This window comes from Anas platyrhynchos, chromosome 2 (genome assembly GCF_047663525.1).
Source record: "Anas platyrhynchos isolate ZD024472 breed Pekin duck chromosome 2, IASCAAS_PekinDuck_T2T, whole genome shotgun sequence".
Lineage (NCBI taxonomy): Eukaryota > Metazoa > Chordata > Aves > Anseriformes > Anatidae > Anas > Anas platyrhynchos.
In genome coordinates, this window is record NC_092588.1 from 68,387,692 (window position 1) to 68,408,619 (window position 20,928).

A 20,928-nucleotide genomic window follows, 5' to 3' on the forward strand; every position below is an offset into this window, starting at 1 on the left:
GAAGCTCAAATGGCTCCAGTGCTCTCCTGGGATTTATCACTACAGCTCCAGTTATTTCAGCGATGCTTTGACACTTCACAACAATGACGATAATTTTGTTTAAGGTATGTTTTGTGTCACAGCCTTAATTTTGGAGACAGAAAATGTTATTTTTAAGGACATACTGATAGTCCAAAGCCCAATTTCCGCTTTACTGGTATAACCAAGAAGGAAAAAAAATGGACTTTCTACTTCAGATGTTTGTGTTCTAACAACTACTTTGTCTATTTTTGTACTAAAGCTATGCTAATTTCCAGCCTCATTAATTAATTGATGCCATGAGTGTTGCTTCTTTAAAAGATGAATTTTCTAACCATCCCTTTGGAGACTGTTCTTAAACCACCAGGTATTTAAAGCCACCTTCCTGTCTGAGATGGATTCACTTTGGGAACAATCCCTGTACAATTAAAAATTATTTTTGGATTTTTTATTTATTCATAATTTTTTAATATGTCTGAAACTCATTAGGATGCTAGACTTCATTTATTAGAATATCCTTGAGCGGGAGCAATAGTGGTAAGATTCACTTCATTAAAGACAAGTGTAATCCATATAGTAATCAACCTACTGTTCACAGCAAAGAACTTCATTAGCCATTGTTAATTTGAGGCAGAAACCTGCAAAAGTCAAAAAAAAAATAAACTGAGAGTAAAGGTAAATGGCTTTCTTTTGGTCTTCATTCCCTAGTGGCTTGGCCATTGCAAGCTTGTCTTTCCACATATCACATACGATAAAGCAATATAAATTAGCATGGTCTTTGATAAAGCTTTGTTAGATTACGTTAGCTGTACACTTAATCCCATCAGTGGTTTTACCTTTGGGAAGACTGGAGATGTTGCAGTCGTGCCTGAACCAGTGTTGGATCTGTTGTGTAAATAAATATATTATTTGTTAAAAGGAAAAGTAGGCATTGTTTTAGGGCTACTCTACTACTACTTTCATCAGTTCATCCTGGGGACCACTGCTGACTTTCATCATCAGTGCTGTGTTCTGCAGCCTCCCTTCCCTGCTTTTCTGGATAAATGCTGGAGGCTTTAGCTGGATAATTCCCTCGAGTGCACTTCACACATCCTGCCCCACTTGATCCTGCCAGCACCAGGGCCTGAGCTGGTGCAGAGTAGGAGGAGGAAACCACAAACTTCCTTGCTACCTAGCCCTACAAAGGCTTGTACTTTGAGGAATGTCCTTTTGTGTCCCGAAGGACAAGACCTGGTACAGGGCTTAGTCCCAGTTTTCTGCTGCTTGCGCCATCACTTTGCATTTCCCAGTTGTCTTAGGGATGAAGAAGGCAGAGTTACACAACCTCTGTACAGCACCTAAATCATAATTGTCCTCTGAACCCAGTCCATGAATTGCATGAAAGCAACGAGTGTAACCCTTAGAGAGACCCACCCAAGACTAAAGGGAACATGTCCCCAGCACAGAGAATTGGGCAAGTACAAGCCAAGCAGCAGCTGCCAGTCACTGTCAGGAGTATCCACAACCAGGTACATGAAGGTACTAGCCCAGCATTCAGAGATGCTTCACCTTACTGAGTGTATTTCCAGTGGACAAGCTGCAGATCGCCCTGACAGCTAAACGTTTCTTCAGTGGCCACCCTTTCCCTGGATGGTATTTCACATACTTACAGATACAGGTTGCCTCCAAAAAGATGTTTTGGTTTATTTTTCTTAAGGTGATGTAGAAATCCAGCTAAGTGACTGCACACTGTACATATTACTTTATTAGTGCTTTTACAGTTACAAATACTGGAAAATTACCAAAAGTTGTGTGTTGGAAACTAAAATTGTGAATGAAATCCTCCCTTGATTAATTCTGGAGCTCCAGCTTCAACAGCAGCAGTTTTTGGATTTGTTATTGAAAGGTGCTGGGCGCTCTGTGTATTGCTTTCATTGAAAGCTGAAGATGTTTAGCACCATAAAGAAACAGAGAAATGTAAAGCTGTTGAATCAAAGTTGGGCTCTACTCTCATGAGGCCGCATGTTTTGGTGAGGAGATACCAGGCCCTGGCCTTTTATCCCCAAAACAAAAGTAGACAGCATTACAGCCTTATGAGTTTGGAGAAGCCAGGTGCAGAGGCTCTTGTGGATTTCCCTTTCAGGACAGCATGTTGTGATGGCATTTTCCCTCAAGCATGCAGTCCCTAAAAGGCCTTGACATTTATACCCTCATTCCTTTCTGAACTTCAGCATCCTCCGCTGTTGCATCTCCCTGTGACTCACACGGTTTGTTTATCCCAAGAAGCATTATACATTTGATGCTTAGTTCAGACCTATTTTGGATAGTGTTACCATTAGCCTTTCGGTTTTACAAGCAGATGATGACATTTTTGCTGGCTTATTGCTGTTCTACACACGTGGAGAGCAGGGGACAGCTCAGGCACCATGCAGAAGCCCAGCAGTAGGCTGGGGCCCTCCGGGAGGCCATGGCAGTGGTGTTTCACCTCTGGTTTCAGCGTGGCTGCGGCCAGCAAGGGTCTCAGTCAATTGATAGGGATGACTTGGGGCAGAGGAAGGTTGGTTGGTTGTGCTTGTGGAGATTATCACTGTTCGCATGCTGGTGCCTGATCATGGCACTAGGTTATCTGCACCATGACTTCCTGGACTACAACTTGGATTTAAAAAATAAATAAAAATGCAGCTCTGAGAAAGCATGGCTGGCCATGTCCCACACATAACTCAAAGATCTCTCACGGGCACAGCTCCATCTACAGCTGCGTATCTACTTGATGGACTGCACCTGTAGCAATGACCACATACCCAGGCTGACCAGCGCTGGTCACAGAGACCTGCAAGCAGGGGGCGAGCAGGCAGAGTTCAAATCACAAATAATGTGGGCTGTACACAGCTCTTCCAAGTAAAATGGGAGTAAACCAAGACCCGCAGTTTCTTTCTGTGGGAGAAACTGCATTGCAAATGTTATTGTAAAACAACACAGGTAATAATATGAGCTGACATGAACTGAAATTGTTTATACTTTGCTTTCCCTCTTTCTCCAGTGTCTGAGTTGGAATAATATGCTTTCTGCCTGTGATAATATTTCCTATGCTCTTTATTTTTTTTTCCACATTATAACGCAGTTTCATTCATTAATTTCCTTAAAGAAGAGAATGCTTACTTCCTTCCTGCATTTGGCATTAGTCAATGAAGCACAAGCAAATGTTAGCTGAATTCTCAGAGATGCGGATCTGTGCTTTCCTTTTTCTAACTGAGGTTCAAAACAGCTAAATGCACATGGGGAAAATCTTATCCCTCTGCTGGAAACAAATTCAAGATTCAGAACCAAACAAATGTTAATTTCAAAGCTATTTGTGGCCAAAAATAGGAGTAATGACTGTTATCTCAGAATCAACAACTGGAAGAGCTTAAAATTAAACTTGGGTCTAAAATCCAGAAGTCATCAGGGTAGCAACCTTCAAACTGTTCATGTATTGGAAATGAATCTCATCCCATATAAACAGACTTCATATGTCTTGGTATTTGGGGATGGATGAAAACAAATGCATAGGAGAGGGACTAAGAAGAAGAAATGGAGTGAATCTTCAGGCACAGGGGATCTTGAATAGCTTCTGTTGTGAGCAAACAAAGCACCTTTCATGTGGGGCTACATGAGGCACCCATGCACTATCCCAGTTGCTTCTTTATAAAGTTGTGCTTCTTTATTTCAGTGGTTAAGTAAGAATCAAAGCTACAGCTTCTTTCAAGTCACTGAAAAAAAAATAATAATTTTAGCAATCATTCTGGGTCATCCCTGTACAATTTTAGTAAACTCTTATGTCCTTCATTATACTTTTCATTTTCTGTACTGCTGTTAAAGCAAAGTTATTCTCAAGCTTAAAGCTAAGCCAATGTGGAAATGCTGCAGGATTAGAGGGTAAAGAATGTTTGAAGTCTCCTATTTGAAAACCAGCCTTGTGAGATTAACAATTGAAAGATAATTTCATCAAAGATAAAGATAAATGAATGTTTAAAACCCATTCTGCTTTAATACAATGCACCTTGATTTGAATAAATAGGAGTCTGAAAATCTGTGCTTGTATTGACTGTGTTCCAACTCACCTTGGAGACCCATAGGGAAAGGTGAAAATAACCAGAAAATAACACTGAGGCACAGAGTATCATAATAGTTTGCCAAGACCTTTGTTTGATTTTGCCAATCCAGCTGCATTTCCTTAAATGTCACAAAAGAACATTAATTTTATCTAGCTGTGTTGATTGCTGTGCTGAGTGGTAAATGACTACTTCTTTCTCCAGTGCCGGAGAGGGAAAATGTTATGAAAGAATGCGTAGGATGTATTGTCCCTCATTTTTTTCTTTAGATCTATGTACCCTTTGACATTTCTTGTGCTGTCAGGAAGGATCTTCCTACTGCCTTCAGGGGAGAGATGGATCCAACCCCAAGCCCTCAGCCCAGCAAGACATTATGCACGTTCACAGCTGTGTTACTGGTCAAGGAGCCAAGCAGTTAGCACAGTAGAAAATGCCAAGGAGAGGGTGAGGGAATAAGCTGTCAGCTCGGAGAAAGCTAGGAAGCTAGCTCTTGGCTAAAGAGAATTAACAGCCATGAGTGTGTAAGTGTTTGCCCAAGCTGCTGTTCTACAGGGCCTACCCTAAAGCAAGCCTTCATTTCTCCTGTGAAATCTGTCCCTCGTTGTGCCTTGTATTTATTCACCAGAGAAAGGTGAAAGACTGAAAGCTTGCCTCTGCAGGAGAGCTCTCCTCAGAAGCAGCCCTCAGAGGTGCAAGGGAGGCAAATCCTTGGTCCTGTCAGCAAGGAACAAGCAAGCCTGACGGCCTCTGTGCATGTGGCAAAAACTGGACTGCACGGCATTGCCCAAGCACAGGTGATCCTATATGTGACTGTAGAGTAACGCTTCCTCCTCAGACCCTGTATGTGTGCAAACAGGAGGGAGATAGAGATTGGGCTATTGTGGGTGTAACCTCCACTTAAGCTCATACGCTTCCAAATATGCTGCTATCTTTGTTGCATTCCTGAGAGTGCAAACCATCTCCACCACATGAGGTGACCTAGAACTGGTATCCAGGCTGCACCACTGAATAATTGAAACCAGTTTACCACAGTGGCTTGAAAACTGAAAGTAAAACTTCAGAGCTTTCAGGAGAATTCCAACAAACTGCTCCGGCACAAAGGTATTGCCTGTAACAGAAGCTATGGTAGCATTGCTCATGTCCAAAGGGAGGTCATATCCTCTTTGTGATAAGCTTGTGTGTGCAGTTATGGGTGTTCCTGTAATTACAGGCAATGCAAAAAAGTATGGCTTGCTCAATAGCATACCTCCACCACCATGGCAGACACAGATAGGAACACGTCGCATGGTGGAGCGGTCACCTGGGTCTCCTGCTCCTCCTGGTCCTCTCTGTGCTGAGAACCTTTTGCTCTGAACTCCCGTGTTCAGTCCTGGGTCTAAGCTTTGCTTGCTGCTGAGCATCTGACTACCTCCAGCAGCTCAGTACATCACACATATCATATGCCCAGTCTCCTGTTTGTCCTCATCTCAATTTACATTGCTTCCTCTCTGCAGGGAATCTAATTAGATCTATATTTTGAAGCTCAAACACACTTACAATAGAAGTGCATCATCATAACAAAGATAAGAAGCAAAGATGCGGAGTGTTTGGGAGCATCCTAGGGAAACTGCAAGCTACTTTACATGAAAAAAGGCAAAACTCTTGAAGATAACCTCAAAAGAAAGAACTGCGCAGAGGCTCTGCTGCAATACACTTCACAAAGAGACTTGAGGAGAAAGGAAGAATGGGGCTGTAGAGTGAGACACTTAAACATGAAATACAAATCCCGTATCTAACTATTTGCGCTGTTATTGTGCTTGATTTCAGCGTGAACACTCCGGCAACCACACAAACATAAGCAACAACACACTCAGCTCAGCTTAACAGGGCTAATACAGCTGGGAGGTTCATTATTTTCTTTACGGCTAATGTCACATAGTTAAAATAAAAAGAAAAATACACCACCCAAATCAAAACCCCTTCATTTCCAGGAGCTGTAAATGATTATTACCATGCTGTAAGCTAGTGTAAACAGGTTCCTGGCCCATGACTAAGGCTTGTAGGCCGTATTGTAATACAACCAGCCGCATGGAGATGTTCCAAAAAACATGAGGCACGGAAAGAATTCGGCTGGGCTCGCAGGGCCCCGTATCCAGTTTCAAGCTCCTCGTTTGATTAAGGGCATTTCTGCAGGAAATGGAAAGCTTGAGGGCGATGAACAGTGGCCTTTATGGCTCACAAGAGAGGAACACAAAAAGCTAGCGGGGACTGGCGGGGCTGTGAAGAGCACAGGGACATCAAGTAAAGGAATGGGTTTGTCAGGAGGTCCACGTCTCTGCAAGCACCACCCTAGGGGAACAGAGCCACAGGGGCAGGAGTGGGGCTCCCTGCAGCAGCAGCCTCCCCTTTTTTTCCCCCTTCCTCTCCCTTTTCCTCTGCTGGAGGAAGCGGCGGAGCCCGGAGCAGGCTTCAGTCACCAGAGGGCGGCAAAGGACTGGCAGAAACACCCGGGAGCCGCTGTCCCTCACACCGAGGGGGGAAAGCATCACACCTTGGTGACAGGAAAGAAGGAAAAAAGTGCTCTATCCTAGAAAAGCCAGGATACAAGAGGTTTTTCTTTTTTCTTTTTAATTGTAAAAGCTACATTCATTTTTTTTTTTTAAAGGTCTCCTTCCTCTTTTTATTTTATTTAATTTTTTTTTACAAGCTAACATCAAAATAAAAACAACTCCAGCAGTATTTCCATGACCTTACAGTCGCAGAGTGCGAGGGCTCTGAAGGATTTTTATTTTTTTTCTACAGCTCTCTTAGACTATGGTCATTTTGCCCCCGACTTTCTTATATGTGCTCTTGGTAACTTCAGACTCTTTTTACAGCCTTGGCTGTTGACCGACTGACCTCATCTTCCTGAATAACCTGTGAATATGATTTTGCTGTGGGGTTGCAGCTCTAGTGCATACCTTTCAAGGTACTTTCGTCACGAAGGGTACACATGTGAGCAGCACTTCCTTCGGGATCGTCACCGCTGTTCCTGACTCACCCGTGAGTTACGGACCTGCAACAAAGCTCCCTTCTCTTGGGATGAGTACAGTCACACACAAAGTTACTCAAAAATACCTACGGTCGTTCACACCCTCTCTGCCGTTCAAGTGTTGACTTTACCCAACAGGTATTTCCCTTTGCACTCAAAGTGAGATTGCGCTGCTCTTGACTTGTGCTAGAGAGTGAGCAGGGCTGGGACACAGCTTGAGCCTGTTCTTGTTAATCACCCAGTAATGGCAAATTACTTGTAAATACAGCCTTAAAATCCTTATAATGCAGGCACAAATGGAAGCAGTATCTTTCCTGTTTAGAAAGACGCTATAGACCCTGCTGGTATGGATTATCACTGGGAGAGTCTATGACTAAGCACAGCATGCCTCGACCTCTATCAGCTTATCTAATAAAATATCACTCCTCTCTAGAAATGCTGTCATCTTGGATTTTACCCTTCAGAATCCAGCAGAAATCTTTAATCTTTGCAGCTAGCTTGTACAGTGTATCTATTTGTCTGGGTAGCACTCGTAAATGATGACCGTGAGCTCTTCTCTCTGCTTCACACCTCTGTGTCTCAAGTATACAGACCGTTAGTTTTCAGCACAGACACTTGCTATAAGCACTAGCTGTGAATTAAAATAAAAACCAGGATTACGTCATAAGAAAGGTATTTTTGGCCCCCAAAGAAGCAGAGTATCAGTATCATCTGCTGGCCAAGTATAGTTTTGGCACAGATTTCAGAAAATTTGTATTTCTTGCTCTTTAGTTAAAGTACTGAGAAGGCAACTAGCCAACAGAAAGACAGGGAAAATATGGATTGACAAAAACCTAGAAAGACAACATTGGCAGAAATCCATAGTGTTTTTGGCTCTAAATGACGTGGTTTTCCTAGATCAAATTCTTTCAAATACATTAAGAACATCCTGAGATTAGTTTCTTTTCCTTTTTTTTTTTTTCTTTCCTAAAATCTCCACATGTTCTTGGTGCCATCAGAGGAAATGCTATGCTATCATGTCCTGCATACTTCCTAACCTTCCTCTTTTTTTGACTGCTGTACATTTCTGATAATTTTCACTCTTTGCAGTATTTTCCACCTGTTTTCCAGAACAGTGAACGCACAGGAGGCAGTTTTCTTAGGGGAGGATTTTCTGAAGGGTTATCACCGCATCAGTTTAATCACTGGGCTTTTTGTTTAGTAATTTTATTGAATATAAGTTGAATATAAGCAGACAATACCCAACATGCCACCAAGCACATTAAGATAACAAGAAAATAAAACAATGCTTGCAGATTGTGACCCAATACAATTCTGCTGCTATGCATAGAAACTATATCATGAACTTTAAACACTCCTATCTCCTATTAAGATTATAGCATAACATTTACATCGCAACTACAGAGCAAAATCACAACAGCCTCTGCAGTAAAGGACAAGACCTGATGGGGAGAGTCCTTTAGGTTTGGGAGCAGGTAATGAGTTCTTTAAAACCTCATTCCCTAGATTAGACTTTCAATATGGATCACTTTAGCAGACACTAGAAATTAGGACAAACGACTTTCATATAGTTTTACTTCAATTTCCTTGTATTACTGAGAGGTCTTCAAACTGGGGCAGAGTCAACTAAAATATCTCTCTCCTCTGAGATGGCTAATAATAGAGGTTTAAGGGATTCATTTCTGAACCTCGCTTGCTGCCAATGAAACAGCTTTCTTCAAATATAATCTATTTTCTCACTCTCAACTTACTGTATGACCATTTGAAAAGCATTTTACCCTCTTCCACATGCTCCAGACAAACATGATGTAATTTTAGAATGGAAAGTATTATTTGGTTGATCATACTGTCTTATATTATTTGATTGATGATATATTGATCAATTATTTGGTTGATCATGCTGTCTTATATTAACAGTAAGGTCAATTTCTTTCAGCAAACCCAACAAAAAATAGATTTAAGTCTGGAACCTCCCTCACCTACCAAGCCCAATTGTCTTTTTCTTTTCAAGACATTTTTATTCTATATGGTGTACTCTGCAAATGATAAAGGAAATCAGAAATATAGTTTCTGGGCAGATGGAGCTTTCCACCTGCATTTTGAAGTGGGATATTAAATCACAAAATCTGAGTCTTCTGTGTAAAGGCTATTTTTGACATTACCAGAAATGAGCAACGCATACATCGTCTCTTTTTAAAAGTAGATGGTGCCATTACAAAACACTAAGGCCTGGTTTCCTGGGCATTCAGCATCATAGAAATTTTTGCTCTGATTCAGCTTGACCAAGTCATTTGAATTCCTGCTCACTTTATTTCATTGCATTAATCCTTTCCAGCTCATCCTCAGAAGGGGCTGGCAGGCAGTATTTTCCAGTGCTCGGAGCTCTGATGTCACTTTCTAAGCTCATACTCTTACATTGTCTCCTGAAATCCAAGCTGGAGGAGTGGCTTCGAGAAGTCGAAAGAACATGTCCTGCGGTAAACTGCTTGTACAATTGGCTTGACAATGATTTTTATTTCCTGTATTTCATCTCTCAAACTCTTGTGCGTGGAGTTAAAGTGCAGCTTTATCTAATGAAAAAGAATTGAGATACCAAATGTTCTTTTCACTGGAAATACAAGCATAAAGGGGAAAAGATGATGGATCATTAATGAGTTTGTTGAACTAGCTCTTCAGTTTACAAATGCTTAGGAATATGCCTTAACTTTATGCATATGAACAGTCCTCCTCAGCTTCCATGGGCCTCTTTATGGGTACAGAACAAAACACAGGAGTACGTGCAGCTGAGTCCCGAAGTCCATGCTGTGCTTTTATAATATCCATTTCAATACAAAAATATTAGTTTTGTCACCAGGAGGCTTCTTTTTCCCTTCCTCTCTTAGAACAGAAATAAATAACAACAAAATTTGAAAGAGGCTAAAATGGTTATTGATTTCCGGTATAATATCACAGTCTGCCTGGCTGCAAAATTTCATGAAAATCACTTTTTCATGTCATACTATGTTTTACATCCTTGGCAGAATATTATTTTCAGCTGTGAAATGAAACAAGTTCCATTGAAACAAGTTCTATTTGGCACTCAAAACTGACTAAAAGTATCTGTAAAGGTTACATTTTTATATGAAAATAGCATGAGTTTTGCTGTAACATATAAAGAAATAATTGCCATCTATTTCTTCATGTAATTCTTTAAAAATTTTTACCAAGATCCTCATAACAAGCCAATCAAAAATTACATTTGTGTTTTACTTAAGACTTTCCTAGGCCTTAACTATAAGAAATAAATAAATAGTTACAGACATATAACTGCTTTGGGATGTGATGATATGTCATACTACCACTAATATTTCAGTGTTTGGTATTGAGGGCATCAGCTAAACTTTTCCACCATGTTTGATCTTGCAAAGGTAATTGCAGCAGTACTTCGCAGCCCTATTCCACAAAGCTATTTGCATTCTAAACATCCCTATTCTGTTGCGCACTACAAATTGTATCTATTTCTATAGGAAGCTATGAGCAGTAGGAAAGCAGGTTATTTGAAAAAGCCTGGTTTTAAGAATACTAGGATGTTCATGCTTTTCATGAATGCCTGTCTAAATTTACACAAGATACACCTTCCATCGTGGCAACTGCCTTAAGGTGTGGGAGAGAGAACAAGAAATATAACCAATGAACGAACTCTGGACATACCAGTGGAGCCCATAAGTGCCATGCACAACTTTCGGATGAAAGGACGCATAAAACCGCCTGCCACAAATCTCCAGAGACCCTCAGGCACACGTGACTTGCAGGAAATGCCTCGCTGTCATTCGAACTCTTCACATCAATAAGCACAGGGAGACCGTAAGCTCCTCATCATTTGCTTCGTGCCTGGTATATACCTCTTCCATTTCCCTCAGCTGTGCAACCAGCATTTCCCAATAGGCAGGAGAAAAGATTTTTATGGATGTGCAGTCAGTAATCCTAGTGCCGGCAGTCAGCAGTGCTGCCAGGGATGAATTTATTGAACAAAACTGTGCCTATAACAGTTGTCTTAATATTGACAGGGACGAACTAGCCAGACCTGCACATGCTCAAGCATAATGCTGCAGTATTTATTAACTGCTCTTACCTGTGAACATCCTATATGTTCTCAATGTGAGGTCGTATATAAACAAGGTGATCTGAATACCAACAAAGAACACGTTTAACTCAGGCACTGTTAAAATATTCTCTCTTAATTACCCCTTTGGTGTCATTACAGTGTGCATTAACGAGCTACCGGAGAGCTTAGGGACAGGGCCCACGTGCTCAGCTAGGGGCTGAGCTGAAGCAGGGGCTGAAGCTCTGCTCTGTGCTGCTTGGCAGTGGTGTGCAGCCGTCATTCACAGCCTGGGTCAAGCTCTGTGCCCCCAGCCCAGGCGTACCAAGAGGAGTAAGCCGATTTATTTCTACTGCAGGCATGAGAAAGGCTGGCTGGGCTGGGTTCTAAAGAGCTCTTCGATACCAGATGCTTTCTGTGGTTTCATATCAGTAACTTGCACCAAAACTTTCTAGGGGAAGACGGCTGCTCTCCTTATATTTGTTTTGAGAAATAAATTGCTTAAGTTTGTCTCTGTGGACCTTTGCAGCACAGTGGCAATGAAGCTTGTTCCTCTTTTCTCTTTAGAAGTATGCACATAAGGTGGTAGAATAGGGGAAATGGGAAAAAGAGGAAACAGGTTTCCCTTTCTTGTGATTATTTCAAAGGCTCCTTTCACTTCTTCAAATGCACAAAGAAAATCTCTTGAAGTGGTAGCACCCGCTTTGCATATATGCTCTCAAAAGCTTCTGGTAGCAACGTGTGGTCCCCCAAAACCAAATCTTCTAGCAGGCACTCTGAATTCCTTCCTCACTTCATGCAAATCGGGGCTGAAATTAGCAATGACCTTCAGAGACAGCACTGCAAGTGATAGTTAGAGCACTTGCAATAGAGTCTCCGGGTTTATGTTTCCAAAGAGCCTTGTAAAATTCTTTTCTTCTTCGCCTATGCTGTTTTGGTGGCCAGCAGAGCAGAGGTCATTTTGTTTGTTTTACCCCTCTCATGATTTTGCTTTGCCAGACATGTGTCTATAAGACACATTACAATTCTTTAAAAACAAATTGTGTCACGTTGTAAAAAATAGCTTTAAAATCACTGTGTCAAAGGCTATTTCTGTTCCCAGCTATTTAAACTGTAGCACATCTTTGCTATTTTCTTTTTTGCCTTTAGAAAGCTGTTGATCTCATACCCGCAAGCGAGCCTAACTTTACAATTGGAACAACTGATGAAATACAGTGAAATCAATAGCGACGATGTTAAAATAAATATTGTGGAGAAAAATAAATGCTGCTATTTATGAAGCAGGAAAGGTCACAGGCTATAGAAAATAATGAGCGCATTCATCTAAACCACTGTATCGCAGCTAAAATGAAAGCCCTCTGATCAGTGAGTCATCTCTTTGCGAGTGCCTCTCTGCTACATCACTTGTAACAGAAACCACTTGCAGATCCCCTGCCGGTGCTGTCAGTGCTCAAAGCACCCAGGCACGACTGTAGGACCCCGTGGTATGGCGCTTGCTCCCGTTTAGTTCAAGTGGAGCCGTGTTTGATGGTAGAACTCGCAGCAGGGAACTCCATTTAAAACACGGTGACTCATTCATCTTATGGCTTTTTGGAGTCATTAGTGGGTCATATAACTATATATATATTTCATTCATGATCCCATTATAGTTGCTATTTATAATCATACTTGTTTTCCTCCACTTAATTCTCCTAATAAAACAGTAGTCTCTACCTGTCTCACTGTAAACAATTCCCCCCTTTATTTTGTGGTCTGCTCTTTGACTTTTTTTTGTTGTTGTTATTGTTGTTTTTTTGACAGTCTGAGCTGAAATTTCCAGATAGGAGCATGCCAGGTCACAGCAGCATTTGGCATTAGCTGTTTGGAGCTATCGACTCATAGGGAAAGGTTTGGAGGAGGAGAATCAGGAAGGGTTCTGTTCAATTGTAGGGAAATGACTGGACTTTAATTCTCATATTATTTCCAAGTAGCCTCCTCGTATCAGCTTATAAAAGCTTCTCTCCATGCTTAAAATAGTCTTTCAGGAGGCTGAAGATTTCAAAAATGTTTTTGTTTTGACATTTCCATCAAGAAGTTACTATCTTTCTCCTTCTCTTCTCTTCTCTTCTCTTCTCTTCTCTTCTCTTCTCTTCTCTTCTCTTCTCTTCTCTTCTCTTCTCTTCTCTTCTCTTCTCTTCTCTTCTCTTCTCTTCTCTTCTCTTCTCTTCTCTTCTCTTCTCTTCTCTTCTCTTCTCTTCTCTTCTCTTCTCTTCTCTTCTCTTCTCTTCTCTTCTCTTCTTTCTCCTTTTCTTTTTGTTTCTTTCATTTCTTTTCTCTTTCTTTTCTCTTTTGAATAGATATGAAAACTTAAGATATGTTTCAATAACAAACACATCAGTTTATACAGTCTTATCATGCCAAAACATCTTTCTGCACAAGCATCAGCAATGAGATCAGCTCTGCTTTGAAAACAGTTTTTGTTAGCCATCTATCGGGCTTTACAGAGAGAGTAATGTTACCAGCGGAAGTGTTGGCGGTGATGTCATATTTGTAATCCTAGCATTATAAAAGTCCCATATGGAGTGGAAGGCACGAAAGGGAGAACATGTGATGGTGCTATACACGGGTTTATTTACAGAAACAAAGCCTGAGGTAGTTAGCCAAAGGTACCCAAACTGCTCAGACTGGCAAGCTAGCTCCCCACAGGAAACACAGGTATCTGCGCACTGAAAACTGCAGTTCCTAGCAGGGCTCAATTGCCAGTGGTGTTCCAAAACCTGTTTACTTCCTTGACTCCCTGACTTTAAAAATAGCAAAACATCTGTATGTGATCCTTCAAAGACCAGCAAAAAACCTCCCCTACCACCCTGGGGATTGCAGAGCTGTTAGTTGCCACCCTTACCACAGGTTTAGTCTGGAAATGCTGCCTTTCATCCTTGACTAGGAAAGTAGAAAACACTGACTGGTTTCTTTCTCTAACTGAAGCAATTAAAAAAATGTTTCTTGGGTACCTGACCACTCTGGGGAATGTGTTGGTCTGCTTGGAGTAATCAGGAATGAGAGTTTTGGGACTGCAGTGTCAAAACACGGACAATAAATCTTCTTCCTCTGGAACTGAATGGTCAGTCTGAGGATCCAAAGTATGGACCTAGGAGTGCAAAATGGCAGCAAAGTGCTTCCTTTACCCATAGAGACAATTCTATGAAAAATAATATGTGGCACTCCAATCTGTCCCCTAAAATTCAGTCCCTTGAGGCCCTTTTAATTTCACCAGATTAAAAATTGTGAAGTAAAACAATCCTTTTCCTCTTCTTTACTATTCTATGCTTTCAGTGACCGTACTAAAATGTCTGTTATTAGCACAGCACTGATTTTCCCTAATTAATCCTGCAAAAAGCATAAATTGGGACTGGAAGTGATTGACAATGGTAAGTAATGTTGTGCTGCTTTACCAAAATATGCAGGTGGGCAAATGTGGGGAGAAGACAAGTAAGGGTTTTGTAAAATGTGAGTAGTCAGCTGTAGTTGAGCCACTAAAACTGCAGTATGGACAGGTATGATGATAAATATCCACAAACTTATTCTGTGGTCTTGAATTTCAGGAAAACAAACAAACAAAAAACACAGGGAAAAAACAACAACAACAACAACAAAAATAACTTCCAGTATATGCTTTGCATCAGTTTTTTTAATGATTTTCACTTGATAGTCTGCATTTGTACTCAAACCCATGTAATCGTCTCCAGTGGAAAGAAACCAGCATATAAATGTTTTGTATGATGTTGACCCTCTCAGGAAAATACACTGGAGAACTGGGAAATATTTAATGTGACCCTGTAATTGGTATCTATGCTAGGAGAGCAGAATTATAAATCTGTGAGTGATTCTAACACTGATATTTCCCAATTTGTGGTTGCATGTCTCTGCAAGCCGCATGTTCTCTTTTAATGCTTCTATTCTATGTGTGCAATCCAAGGAATGACAATAGCCCTCACAGAGTTTCAGACCATGATAAGTCAGGTTAAGTATGAAAGGCATGTAAGGCCAGATACAATGTGGGTTTTCAGAAAGATTAGAGAGAGTGGGACTTGGACTAAATTTAAAACTCCTGCATTATAACCCTTAGTGTTTGCATGGCAGCTAATCAGACAGCCTGATTTTGATAACGCTGTCTCTGTGTACCTTGATTTGCACTCCTGCAGTCACTGGGCTGTGAAACCACGACTCAGGAAATAGGTGAACCTAATTAGAAGCCAGAAGGATGGCACACCAATCCTATTTGTGTTCAAGGGCACGTTTCCAGGAAATACAGCCCGAGTGGACAGAGGTGCCTCCCTGGAGCACCTGGGGCTGAGATGGGAGACTTATCAGGGTATCCGCATACGTAGCACTTCCCACCACTGGCATCGGCATCTCTCTGCTGAATATGTTGACTAAGCATTCTCGATTCAGCGTGCTGGCAGCTTTCCAGCATGACACGAGCTGGAAAATGTCTCCTATGTCCTCCACTGAAACAGCCCAAAAGCTGCATGCGGGAGTCCTGGTGTTACTCCAGAGGTGGGGATCTGGAAGTTCAGTGCTACAACAACCATTTTAAAGTCCTTTGACACAGACTGCTTTTTGTGTGTGTCACAACATATAGCACCAGACAGTCATGGCAGAAAAATACAAGGTATCTTTGGATGGCTCATAGCAAGAAAACCTCTCCAGCTGCTTTATACCTTCAATACCCAGAGTACAACTCTTCATAGTTACTGAAAGCTTATAGCTAAACTGAGAACTTCTTCTCCTTCCAAAACAGGACCTCATTAATATTTTCAGTGTGTAGATTTTTATAACACCAGTCTGGAAATCAATTAATGTAGACAAGCTCCTGCCTTCTGATCCCCAGACTCTAGACCTAATTCTTTAGGGCTTCTCCCCTTAGGTACGTGATAACCCTGTGTGCTGCTGGACTGGAATGTCCTGAATAGGAAAATGCTGAGGCATTTGCACATTTTATTAACAACCTCTGAAAAGAAATATAGTTACATGATTTTTTTTTTCCCTTTCCATTACTTGTGATGTTCCGAAAGAAGCTGCTCTATTACTAATCTCCTGAAACATATGGTTTCCTTGTCGGGGGTGGAGAGTGGGTGGGAAGAGGGAGCTGATTTTTTTACCATTTCTGAGAGCATTAATGAACACTGCTCTATGATAACACAGGCAAAGGAAGGCTATTTGTGCTGTTTATGTAGGACGCCAAATAACACAGAAACTCTCGTGTCATTAGTTGGCCTCTAATCCATCTGCTGGAAGGTGCTTTTGGTTTTCACGATGGTCACAACAGCATTGCCAGCAATGCAGCGAGAACAGTTACCCAGTTAAACTCTCTGGGCACTCAGGAAAACAGCAAGTGTGGAGTTGTTTTGCTTTTGCTTTTTTTAAAGAAAGCCTTATTACTGTAGATGTGCATGTAGCAACAAATTAGGAGACTGATTCAACTCCTCTTAAATGGAATGATTTGATGGGAAATCAAGCAGCAAAGCACGGTGATCTGACGTCTCACCCAGGTTAGGTTTGGCATACTTTACCAAGTAAATTGAAATGCTAAAATAAGATTTAGTGTTTTTTGTTGTTGTTGTTGTTGTTGTTGTTGTTTGTTTGTTTTGTTTTGTTTTATTTTTTTCCTCTAAGGAAAAGTCTCCTCATTAAGGCTTGTTGGTTGTCTGCTAAATTCAGAGCAGCATTTCCCAAGGAATTAGGAAAGGGGTGTGTGTTAAGTTTAAAGATTTTATTTTCCAGCTTGTTTATATACACGTGAATCAGGAAACCAAATAAAGAGAAGGGAATTATTCAGTATAAGAGAATAAAGACAAAGTATTGCAGCTTACAATGTTTTGAGTTCACTTAAATATCAGGCTTTTCAAAAGAGTATAAATAGTAGTGTTTTACTTTGGTCTGCAGCACAGTGTCTATTCCAAAGCTCGCATACTTGTCCCTCCCTTTAAAGCTGAGCTCGTACTTCACATTAAAGCTGACACGACTAGTCCAAAATTAAAATGGACAGCCAGATCAACAACATTCCCCACCTACATCATGCAAATCGATCAACCAGAATGACGAGAAAAGTGCCCAACACTCCCTAAAGGCTCAATCCTGTATCTTTCGAACTTCAATTAAAGCCGCTTTCTGCAATGTTCCTTCTCAAATTCAAATGATACAGAACCTAAAATGGGCTCCTGCTCTACTTTAGGGAGTGGTAATTTTGAGAGAAACAAAATACCTTCTACAGAAAATTAGCATAGGGCTTCATTGTTTCTCTGGTGTAGCCGTATATATAAACGATATTTGTTTACATAAAAGCCATTTAAATATGCTTTTCATGATTAATTGCTAAATGTAAAACATTTGCAAATTTTAGACAAAGCAAAAATTATCTGACACTTCTGTCCTATGAATTGCATTTTTTTAAGATTAAAAATATATAACCTGAAGTAGGGAAATATTGTTATAGGTGAATGCAAGAAAAATATATGGGTTATAGCAATGCCTCCATTGTTCAGTATAATTACGTATTACTGGTAACAGGAAATCATAGAGAGGCCATAAGGTGGAGTAAAGGAATGGCAAGCCAAAAAGATAATTCGAGATGTACACTTCTCAGTGACAGAAAGGCTAATAGTCATGTAAATACATATTTGTCATATTACTGATCAGATAAAATGGAGATAAAACTGATCACTTAACTTTTTTGTATGTGCACACCCAAGAGAAAATTCCCAGCAATATATTTGAATCTGCAATGTTCTGCCTAAATTTAAATGGTTGAGTTGATCGTGCTTTCACTGTTTCCCTTAGACATACATTTCTTTACAGTCTGGAACATTTTCACTGTTTAGGACTAAGTGAAACATTGTAGGTACACCCCCAGTGTTTGTGTTTTCACGTACTCTTCTGTTTGCTCAGCCAATATTTCGTGATGCATATTTCATGAATCAGCACACAACATGACTTGCTTCATATGTGCCTGTAAGCTAATGCAGGCACATTTGACAGTCTCAGCTGAAGTGAGGGAGCAGGATAACATCCACAAGCACGTAAATTACTTTGGCCAGACGAGTTACTGCCTAATTGCTGAGCAATGCTCCCTGCCTATGTGTATACTGCTAGTCTGTATTGTCTCAAGCTGGCGTTTTGCGATTGTGGGAACTTACCTTAAGTCACTCAGGGTTCTTTTTGGAAAGCTCCCTATTGGTGTATGCTTGGAAAAGATTGAGACTTCAAAAGATATCTCCTAAAGTTGAGATAAGGACAGCTGTTAGAACCCGAGTGCCTCTGTGACCAGACTGAAGGTTAACCTGTGTATACATATTGCAGATGTATCTATAAGGCAAAGGTGACCATAATGTCCAGAACTTGGATCGCCTAACATTTTCCTTCATTTTAGACCCCATTTGAGTCAAAGCTACTCCAGAGTTTAATAATTTGGGATGAAGTTTCCCATCACGAGCTTCTGCCTTAGGCTGAACAGAGTTCAAGTAAGTGTAAGCCACAGCCTTTCCAGGAAAGAGGTTAGGATAAAGAATTATTATCTAAAACCAAACAACCCTCCTCTTCATAAGTATCTATTGAGAGGCTTTCCCAAGAGCATGCCCAAGATTTGGACAGCAAAGAGTCTTTTGCTGATCTAAAGGAAATTCTCTAAAATTTGGCCTATTAACTTGACAGGAGAACTTGAATCAAAAGTAACATACCCACAATTTTTTTTCCTTACTGAATTTTTTGTCAGTATGAGGTCCCTGGCCCCATTCAGCAGGTAGCTGCACAACTGCTGTTGCCACAGCACTTCTGGGAGATGCTGCTAAGTCACTGCAGCAGGACTTTGTCCCTCAGATCGGTGACGCGGCCCATGCCTTCCAGGAGTAAACTGAATAGAGATTCAGGTTCTGTTTTTTTATTTAAAGAAGTGTTCAGAGAATAAACACATGCAGGAACAGTCATTTTTAAAACCGTCTCCTAGGTATCTTCAGTGGGCTGCTCAGCAGAAAGAGAGTAGCCATCCGGTTCGTAGGTGTTAACACGTGCAGCGAAGGCAGCTGTTGAGACATGCAGTGAACGGGAGATGATCCTGAAAAAAACAGCACTTATGTAATTACAGAAAATAATGGCCCTGCCATGAGAGGTGAAATTAATAGACAATCTTTATCTTAGGCAGTTATTAGGGACATGGTTAATGGGTGATAGTGGTGGTAGGGGGATGGTTGGACCAAATGATCTTGGAAGTCTTTTCTAACCGTAATGATTCTCTGATTCTATGATTTTCATGCAATTAGAAAATTTTCCCCATTTTTTTGATTGTGTGGTAGGAAAAAGAACTACAGGTAATGGATTTGTATTAAATTAAATCTAGCTTAGCACTTTTTTAACAATAGAGGATGCACAGAAGCATTCACATACAAATGTGCTCTTGAAACAGACATTTTGTTCTTAGATGAAATCACATGTGGTGGTAGGGATTGTCTGCTGTTGGGACAAATTCATTAGCACTCCTACAGCAACCTGTGTGCAGAAGCCACAGCTTTTACATTCCTTCTTCTTGTCTCTGCTCTTAATGTGTATAGGAATCTCTATCTTTCCATACAGCCACGAAATTTGGGAATGTGCTTTCCAAGAACAGTTTTATACCCGTAAGTAATTGTGTGTAATAGAAAGCTGTTATTCCCATTAAATCTGTGGGCGATGCTCTTACTCACTGGTAGGCCTGACTGTACTTGATACCACAGGTAGCAGTTTTAACACACAGGGAGACTGTGATCACTTACTCTCTTCCAGGTACAGCAGTGTAATTTCTGATGTTGCAATGAAGTCACTGTCTAGCTGTACAGTGTTAGGGCTACTGAAAGCACAGGTGTTTTATAAGTTGCTCAAATGCCCAAGATATTTCATTTCTAAAATTAATCGTGTCCTAACTATGATTAACCAGAATGCATTGGCTATCATGCCACTAAATGAATGCTCTTAGGTTTACACGGGACTATTTGGAGGGCGAGATGCAGTAACCTTTATTACGGAGAGCTGCGGCCTGGCCCTTGCCCACGTGTTGGCTGCGTTTATCTGTTAAATTGAACATTTTACTGCATTCCCCCTAAAGGAAGAGGCGATGACTAGTGTTTACAAAGTACTTTGCCTGTTTGCAAAATGCAAAGTATCAGTTTAAAGGAAGTTTAACTTCCTTCCACGGCATGCAAAGTGTCGGAGGGCTCCAGCCCTCCATGGCAGACGTGAGGTTCTGCTGGAGACACGCTGACCCAATGGGGCTGATCCGGGATGGCAACGCCAGGGCTTCCTGCCCTATTCAACTCAAGAATGGCAAACCCTGCCATTCCTGGGTTGAATACTTACACCCCAGAGGGATGTCTGGGAGTTAACAAATGAACTTACTCCTGCTTAGGGTCCTGTTCTCCTGCCTTCACTTCACTGGGGAGTTCTACCTTCAAGTTGCTTCATCCAAACTGTCCAGCAAAGCAGTGTAAGGGGAATCACAGATTCACCAAATGGCTGAGGTTGGCGGGGACCTCTGGAGATGACCTGGTCCAACCCCCTGCCGAGCAGGACCACCTAGAGCACTGTGCGGGATGGCATCCAGGCGGGGTTTGAATATCTCCAGAGAAGGAGACCCCACAGCCTCTGGGCAGCCTGTCCCAGCGCTCCGTCACCCTCACGGCACAGAAGTGCCCTCATACTGAGCCGGAACCTCCTGTGCTCCACTTTGTGCCCGTTGCCTCTCG

The 20,928-nt window shown here is 41.3% G+C and overlaps 1 protein-coding gene across 4 annotated transcripts in view; it reads left to right on the forward strand.

Annotated features, from left to right (window-relative positions):
* Positions 1-20,928, forward strand: part of PTPN3 (protein tyrosine phosphatase non-receptor type 3) — a 160,104-nt gene that overhangs the window by 16,603 nt on the left and 122,573 nt on the right. The window lies entirely within an intron of this gene.